The sequence below is a fragment of the Triticum urartu genome, chromosome 4A (genome assembly GCF_056163025.1).
Source record: "Triticum urartu cultivar PI428250 chromosome 4A, HENAU_Tu73, whole genome shotgun sequence".
In the NCBI taxonomy this organism is placed as follows: Eukaryota; Viridiplantae; Streptophyta; class Magnoliopsida; order Poales; family Poaceae; genus Triticum; species Triticum urartu.
The window spans coordinates 566,827,096-566,835,149 of record NC_141876.1 but is presented as its reverse complement, the minus strand read 5'-3'; the positions used below and the strand labels follow the sequence as shown (position 1 = coordinate 566,835,149).

At 47.7% G+C, this 8,054-nt stretch overlaps 1 long non-coding RNA gene across 13 annotated transcripts; it reads right to left on the bottom strand.

The window, feature by feature from the left end:
* Nucleotides 1-2,779: 2,779 nt before the first annotated feature.
* Nucleotides 2,780-7,760, bottom strand: LOC125554883 (uncharacterized). Of its 13 annotated transcripts, XR_015601629.1 has the most exons (11): nt 7,465-7,760; nt 7,277-7,359; nt 6,370-6,685; nt 6,107-6,286; nt 5,863-5,988; nt 5,435-5,755; nt 5,184-5,339; nt 4,600-4,682; nt 4,065-4,175; nt 3,562-3,617; nt 2,794-2,971 (listed from the first exon to the last, which is right to left on the bottom strand). It is a non-coding gene; the product is annotated as an uncharacterized LOC125554883 (long non-coding RNA). The 13 variants fall into 13 exon arrangements; XR_015601625.1 differs by having other exon boundaries at nt 2,780-2,971; nt 3,252-4,175; XR_015601626.1 differs by having other exon boundaries at nt 2,788-2,971; nt 3,562-4,175.
* Between the last annotated feature and the right edge of the window lie 294 nt (nt 7,761-8,054).

Here is an 8,054-nt window from a genome sequence, read left to right as displayed (position 1 = left end):
GCACAGTCAGCAGTCAAGTTCTTTAGGTCAATTGTTTGCCGCTTCGGGATCCCTAACAGGATAATCACCGACAATGGTACGCAATTCACGAGCCGCACCTTCATGCAATACTTCCAAGATCTTGGCGCCAAGGTCTGCTTCGCTTCTGTTGCTCACCTGAGAAGCAACAGTCAAGCGGAGAGGGCAAATGCTGAAGTGCTGCGTGGGCTCAAGACCAGGACTTTCGACAGGCTGCACAAGTGCGGAAGAAACTGGATCGAGGAGCTGCCGGTGGTTCTTTGGTCGATCAGGACGACGCCAAATCGAGCCACTGGCCAGACACCTTTCGCTCTAGTCTATGGAGCAGAGGCAGTTCTCCCCACGGAACTCGTATACGGGTCCCCTCGAGTGCTCGCTTATGATGAGCTTGAGCAAGAGCAGCTACGAAAAGATGACGCGCTACTCCTTGAGCAAGACCGTCTTCAGGCTGCTGTACGAGCTGCTCGCTACCAGCAAGCTTTGCGCCGCTACCATAGCCGCAAAGTTAACGCCAGAAGTCTCGAGGAAGGCGACCTTGCTCTTCGGCGTGTTCAGTCCGCCAAGAATTCCAACAAGTTGACGCTGAAGTGGGAAGGCCCTTACCGGGTGAAACGAGTCACTAGGTCTGGCGCTGTCCGCCTTGAGACCGAAGATAGCATTCCGGTGAGCAATTCCTGGAACATTGAGCATCTTCGTAAGTTTTACCCGTAAGGCGCGGTTGCCGGAACCTGTTCCGGCAACCACCTTTTGTACAAGTCTTGCCGCTGTTGCATGTAATCCTTTGTACAAAGCCGGGCGCAGACCCCGTGCATAAGTAAAGCTCATATGCTCCGCACATCTTGTCAATTTCATGCTTTCTATTTTTTGCATATGTGATCTGACACTTTGTGCAGCACCTACTCCCCGGTAAGCAATAACGAGCCGTAAGGCTCCATTTCTTTATTTTCTCCTCTTTCTTTTTTCTCAAGGAAAGGAAGGTTCCCTCGCCCACAAGTTTGCCGAGGGGGAAAGGAGAAGATAATGGTATGGACCAGGCGTCGTTCAAGAAAGTTTCGCCTTACCGGGAAGCAAACAACAGAAAAGCTAAGTTGCCAAAAGTTTGAGCAATCAGATTTTTTAAATTTTTAAGTTATCTCCCTTGAACGACCGCACTTTGTATGAAAAACCTGTGCGCGGAGGAACCAGCTCGTAGCTAGTTGCGCCCTTACTTTGTTTCGAGTCCGCTCAACAACTTAAGTGAGCTGCGACTAGTTGCGACAAGGTTTCTTGTCGGTAGCGGCACCGCCAGCAGGCTGCTGACGTCCCGCACTCAGCGCTCGCGGCTAAGGTGCCTGCACCGGCAAGTTCCCTAAAAGCGTAGGGCAAAAACATACAAAGGGAGGAATCAAGTAAAGGGAATAACATTGCAATCATTACCCGAAATAGAGTTATATTACAAGGTAGCTTGTCGCGGCTCTAACAGATTGTTCTCATAACATGACCAGCAGCGACAAGAAAAGAAGAAAACGGGCGGCCTAGTCTACACGATCGCCCTCAATCCTCTTGATCCCGCTCACCTTATCCACAATGGGTGCGACAAGGGTCTTGAGCGCCTCCAGATCAGCATCCGGCGGCAGGGTCTTGAGGACGTTGGTGAGGTTGAGGCCCGGGTTGCGGAAGGCCACCTTCACCAACACCTTTTGAAGAGCTCCCGCGCAGATCTTGCGCGACTCGTCGGCCAGCTGCTTTGGGATCTTCTCTCGGAGCCGCTGAGGGCCGTCGCCACGCCTTTGAAGAACAAGGTGAGCTTGGCGCTGGGTTGGAGGTTCTCATCAGAGGGAGGGGGCGGACGTTCCGCCTTTCCGAATAAAGAAACCACCCACGATCTATCCCACGATGCCGCATTCAACGCATGCCGTTCGGGGAGGGCGCGGTGGATACGGGGAGAGATACGGCGTAACCCAGGCCGCGCGTGCTCGTGCCCTGTTTTGGCCTGGCCCAACAGCGGTCCGCACCGTGTATGGCCCAGGCCCGGGGGCTCCTGTCGGTGTACTAGAGTAGGGGTACCCTAGTATCCCGAACTTGTGCACGGGCAGTCGCAGCATCCCGCGGCAAGGCTTGCCGGGTGACCGCCAAGGTCCTCCGTGGTTCCTTTGGAGCCATTCAAGGACAAAGTATCCAAGCCAAGGAGACAAGACCCCGGCAAGAGGAGCTTGCCGGGAAGGCCAACCAAGGCATCTCAAGGAACTTGCCGCGACGTGCCACGCGTCCCGGCAAGGCCCGGTGAGCGACAAGCTCCCGGACGCGACAAGACAACGACCGCGGCAAGGCGCTTGCCGCGGCAAGCCACCACTCTGTGTCCGCGCTCCAGCACATCCACCAACGTGTCGCTCTGGGACCCTTCCAGGCGTACGTGGCGGGAGGCTGTGCAGCCAGCGGTGCGCGGTGGTAAGCGGCGCTGACAAGATTGCCATTGTGGCGAGCGGTGGCGTCCCTGACGGTCCCTTTTGCACTATTTAGGCGACGCAGACGGGCATTTAATGCCCTGGTCCCCTGCCGTCTGGGTTAGGTATGATACACTGTAGCAGGTAGCTGTACCAACCGCAACACCTTTCCATTTTTACCCTTGTCTACGTTGCCACCTGTCGGTGACCCCTTGAGCATATAAAAGGAGGCCCATGCGCAATGTAGAGGCGGGGGAGGAAGAGAACACTCACGCTCGGTCTCGTTAGCTGCTGGGGTGTACTGTAGCACTCCGCGCTCCCGAGCAAGAACTCAATACAAACCACAAAGCAGGAGTAGGGTTTTACGCATCCGTGCGGCCCGATCCTGGGTAAAGTGCTCGTGTGCTTTGCCTCGATCCGCTCTTCGTGCGACCCTCGCCCCCGCCGAACCGAAAGGGACTCGGCCCGCCGGTCCCATAGGTGTCGTGGATTAGTCCCCCGGCACACAAGGTATTACCATTGTTTTCGTTCTGCATAAAAATAAAGGTCTCCAATACGAACTGAATTTACCAACTTGTAGTTATCATCGAGTTATCCAAGAACAACCATATTGAAAAGCTTCACCGTTACAACGCCAGGACAAATATATGCTTGCCTAAACCACAATTCATGTTGCTGCCTAAAATTATGCAATGCATACTTCTATGTTTCGTATTATGTAGACTGGAACTTAGCGGCAATTATTAAGGGCTACCAAAAAAGGAAAAGATAAAATTAAAAGTATGCATTGAAATATAAGCGAGCCCTTACTCTACAACCACGGGGGGTACTCAAAGCATCGTCAATAGTTTCATTACAGGATTAAAAAACTTCAAGATATAAAATCAGCATCAATTCTGCCCTGATCTGTAAAAGCATTTGACATCAGCCTACTTGATCATACCATTCATTAATCAACTATACATAAGCACCACTACGGAAATTACATAAGAAATAAGGCTGCAAAAGCAAAAACATCTTTTCATCAAGCAATCCTTTCAAGGGAATAGGAGAAGCAAAACAACTGATGCAGTCGGTTCATACGTAGAATTTGTTAATGAATGTGAACGCATAACAGAACCTTATTGTGTTACCCCGTATGATGGCAAAAAATTGTAGCTACAGCCCAGAAACCATCTGCAAGATTCAGGTTACAAGCAAACATAAATTCTGATGCATTTAAAAAACCTTAGACCAAAGACAGCCCACTCACAACTTTGGCTCTATGCTTGTGGACTGTGGCAGGCTACCAAGCACTACAACACCTCCTAGCATCGCAACATGCCTTATGAAATTTTGGTCTAAAGTGAATTTGCTTGGTGGTGCAGTTTTCTGTTGTAATATTCTTCGCCATTGGATGAACAAACACCACCTCAGATTTTGATTGATGAAGCGGTCATTTAACACCACAATATCCCAAAGTAGCAGGGATATTCTTAAGCTTATGTACAAGATTTGCAAATAAATTTTATAACCCATCTAGATTGTCTGAGAAGAAGTATTGATTACAGATTGCCGGTTGTATATCTCAAACTGAAATCATAAGTTAAATACTTGCGGCAAACTACCCAGAAAGACTCTTACCTCAATAACAATTGCTTCCAAATAAATTGCTCTGTTATTACAGAAACTCGCAGATGGCAACCAGAACGATGTATCAAGGGGTTTTTATGTGTCTGCAAACCATAAATCTCTCTGCAGGCATACATAGTACATGTTCAGGGCTCCATGCCTACATCTTACATTACATATTCCGAATAAGTGCCTTACGCATCTATAGCAGCCAGAGTAGAGCTCAAACTTACAGTAAGCAGAGGTTGATGACTATAGGCTTAGTTCAAGTTGCATTATTCTCATAAAAAATAATCATGTAATAGGCAGGCCCGTGAGGAAGAATGTCAAAAAACTGTTAAAAATAATTCTGAGCCTAAATAGTACATGAACATATGCCCAAAATGTAATTCACCCCTTTGCAATGGTTACAGGAGAAATCAAGCTCAGTAGTGTCCTTGAACTCCAGTTCCTATGGATAAAGCAAGTAAATGAATGCCACCCAACAAAGCATATGCCCTTGTGTTCATTCTCACTAAAAATTTAAAAGGAAAAAGTGAAATGGTACTTAGTGTTGCAGCACGTGTCCAGAAAAGACCAATCTCCTAGATTTGTATCAGTATGTGAGGCAATAATAAGGCGAAAGTGAACCTGCTCCAAATGAAAGAAAAAGTTGGACCTAATTAACATTAATGGCTAAAAAATCTACTGAAACCAGTACTATTTCAAGCATAGTATGAAGAAAATTTATATAAATACCTTAAATAGAAAAAACAAACCGGTATTATATTGGCATATCTCAACTGAATAAACATTTAACAATTATATTATTTTTCAGTTCAACAGCAAAATAACAGAATCAGGCACAATACCAACATACTCTTTTGTATCTGTGCAAGAATATTCGTAATCAAGATACTCTAGTCCCTTCTTATGGTAGCAAACTTGGAAGATGTAGGAAAACCAAACCAAGAGAGTAGACAAAGTTGTCAAATGTATAATAGCATTCTCAGTGTGAATATCAAGCGGCTTATGCGTTTAAGATCCCCATCAAACAATACTATTTAGTTCAATCAGACAGTTAAATACATATATGGTAGTTTTCTATGGCAGGTGTGCATGGTGACTGGCATATGGATCCAGATATCTTACCAGCATGGTCGTACTGGTCGGATGAGGCACAAGTCGTCTGCTTTCTTTTCTTGTACTCGCGAACCCGATATAATAAGGCATATTTCTGGTCCGTGCTCATTTCCGAGTATTTCGTTCTCTTACGAATGCGCTCCATCTCGTAGCGGGCAGCTGAATCTATATAACATAAGGTAGAAGTCTCCATGTCATGTCGAAAGGACATTGTGCTGTAATATAACAGAATGAATAATTGCTGGTAAGTTTCAGCATACCTTGTGGTTCAATGGACGGACTGAAGATAAAACTCGTGGGCACAAAGTCATATTGCCCGTGCTCTCCTCCAGTCTGTAAGATGTTACTATTGTGTTCAGCTGACCTCGCTCCAGTCCGTAACACGTTACTATTGTGTTCAGCCGACCTCGCTCCAGTCCGTAACACGTTACTATTGTGTTCAGCCGACCTCGCTCCCCGTACGTAAGTTGGATTCCTGTGCAGCCAATCATCAGAAACGTCCTCCCCTGTATTTGGCTCTCCAACCAGCGTGTGTCCCACCCAAGTGATACTGGATTGTGCCGATCCATAATGTGTGATACCTACAGTTGATGTAGAAACATGTGGGATGATAAGCATTCCGGATTCAGTCCACAATTTATATGTGACTTTGCAAGTTTGAACTGAAAACAAATGTTGGTGCTCTGACCAGGTGACGCTTCCCCGACAGATGGTTGGCGCTGTTTGACACTCGCAGCGCCGATTGCAGTTGTCGCTTTGTGCCGTGCCACTAGAAGACAAGTACTCTCGGAGATTGGTACCGTAGAGGCTGAACCTGTTTTGAAGAAGAGCAGACAAACTCATAAACCCATGAAGATGTGTCATTAATACAATGGTATTTGAAGGTGGTATTACCAGGTGAAGATCACGAGTATGAGCTGTGAGGTACTTACAATATAACACTGTCAGCTACAGCTTTCTTTGTAGGCGAGCCAACCATAGCTTATGCAAGTCTTCTACTCTTTATTCGTCTGTTAGTCGAGCATACCAATTATGGCCAGTCCTTTTTCGCTCAACATTAACATCTTCATAATGTCGAACAGTAGTCGTGGAGTCCCTTGTACATCTTGCTCCTGACACAACGCAGGAGTCAGACGTCCAAGTAAAATGAGTAAATGGTCATTCAATAATTATGATATGTAGAGTATGAACATACCATTTGTGTGTGTGTTGGTTATGTTGCTCAAAGGGGTACATTCCTTGGATCCTACCGAAGCATGTGCCTCAGGTGTTAGTTGACCAGTAACAATATTCAGAGACTGAGCCTTCTTTTCTTGTCGGGACATACGACGTTTATCGAGGAATGCTGCTCTCTTCTCATCAGACAGTCGGGCATACCATGTATTCTTTCTTGCTTGTTGACTATTAGTAGTGAAATTTGCATTCTCAATCGTAGACGAGTTCGTTATGTCTTTAAATGGGGAACGATGCGTACTTGTTCGTGGAACTTTGTCTGGATTACTCTTCGTCATCTTATAGGAAAAACACAAATGTTAAGAAGAATCAACAAAGTACATAAAGAGGTGAAGAAGCATATGCAATAATCAGATGTTGGAACAACATGTGCAATGTGCGACCACAGAGTTCAGAGCAAGCAACATAGATAAAGTGCAGGATTGGAAGTCGAGCAATACATATAATTATGATACGCAGAGTATGAACATAGATGAAGCAAGCCTAGAACTGACAGCAAGCGTAGAACTGATAATCATACATGGCAAGAACAAACACAAGTAACGTGGAAGATAACAAACTTTTTGGCTTCACTCATTTTCAGTTTAACAGTGCAGTATTCCAGAGTGCAGACTATGCCCATCAAGCCTAAAATAAATCCGATTACCATCATTTCACCACCACACAGTTTCCAAAAGGAGTAAAAGAAACATCTTTTGCATACCACAATTGTAAGCTAGATATTCAGATCTAGGAAGAGTTGCAAAATTCTCCCACTATAGTTATCCCTCCTAGCAACAAGCGACAAACAAATACTATACTACCATGGAATCGCATTTTCAGGGGAAGCAGCCAACCATTTTTTTATAGAGGGCAGAGGAAGCACTCACTGATGATGGCTTGGCATAGGCCTATACGGCTGTACCATGGCCATGCCACCCATGATGAGGAGTTTCCCAAGTAGCCTATCGGCCTGCAAAATCATCATCAGCAGAACTTCAGCCACACCCACGCAGTTAACAAACATTGCTCGAGTAGAGATCAAATTGAGAAAGAGATCGAAAGGCCAGCACACTACCATCTCGCTCTGGTTCTGTTCCCCGCCTCTCTCCGATGGTGGCAAAAACCCTAGGCGGGCGCGGTTCATCTCGTCTCAAGGGAAGACGCGGTGCCTGTGAGCAGGACTAGAGGATCGCAGGGCCGCGGGCCGCGAGGGCGAGGCAGATGTGGGCCAAGAGGGATCGCTCCCTCCAAGCTTGACGCCGATGGCAACTGCGGGAACGCATCCTCGAGTAGCTGCGGGAGGTGGCGAAGGGTGCGGCGGGGCGGCTCCTGTGACTGGGGAGGTGGCGACCCGCGGCGGCTCCCCCCCCCCGGCCCTGGTGGCGGCTCCCACGGCTCCCATGGCTCCGGCAGCACGCGGCGGTGGCGAAGGGCGCGGCTGCGGGAGGCGGCGAAGGGCGCGGCGGTACGGCTCATGCGGCTAACAGCGGCGATGGGCGCGAGGCTGCGGCGAAGGGAGACGAACGGCGTGGGAGGAGGAGGAGGAGGAGATCGTGCGGGAGGCGAATGGCACAGGAGGAGGAGGAGGTCGTGCGGTCATGCGGGCCAACCGGTTTTTTTAACTGCGGGGCAGATTAGCGATGGATTGTACTGGCTTATTGCATG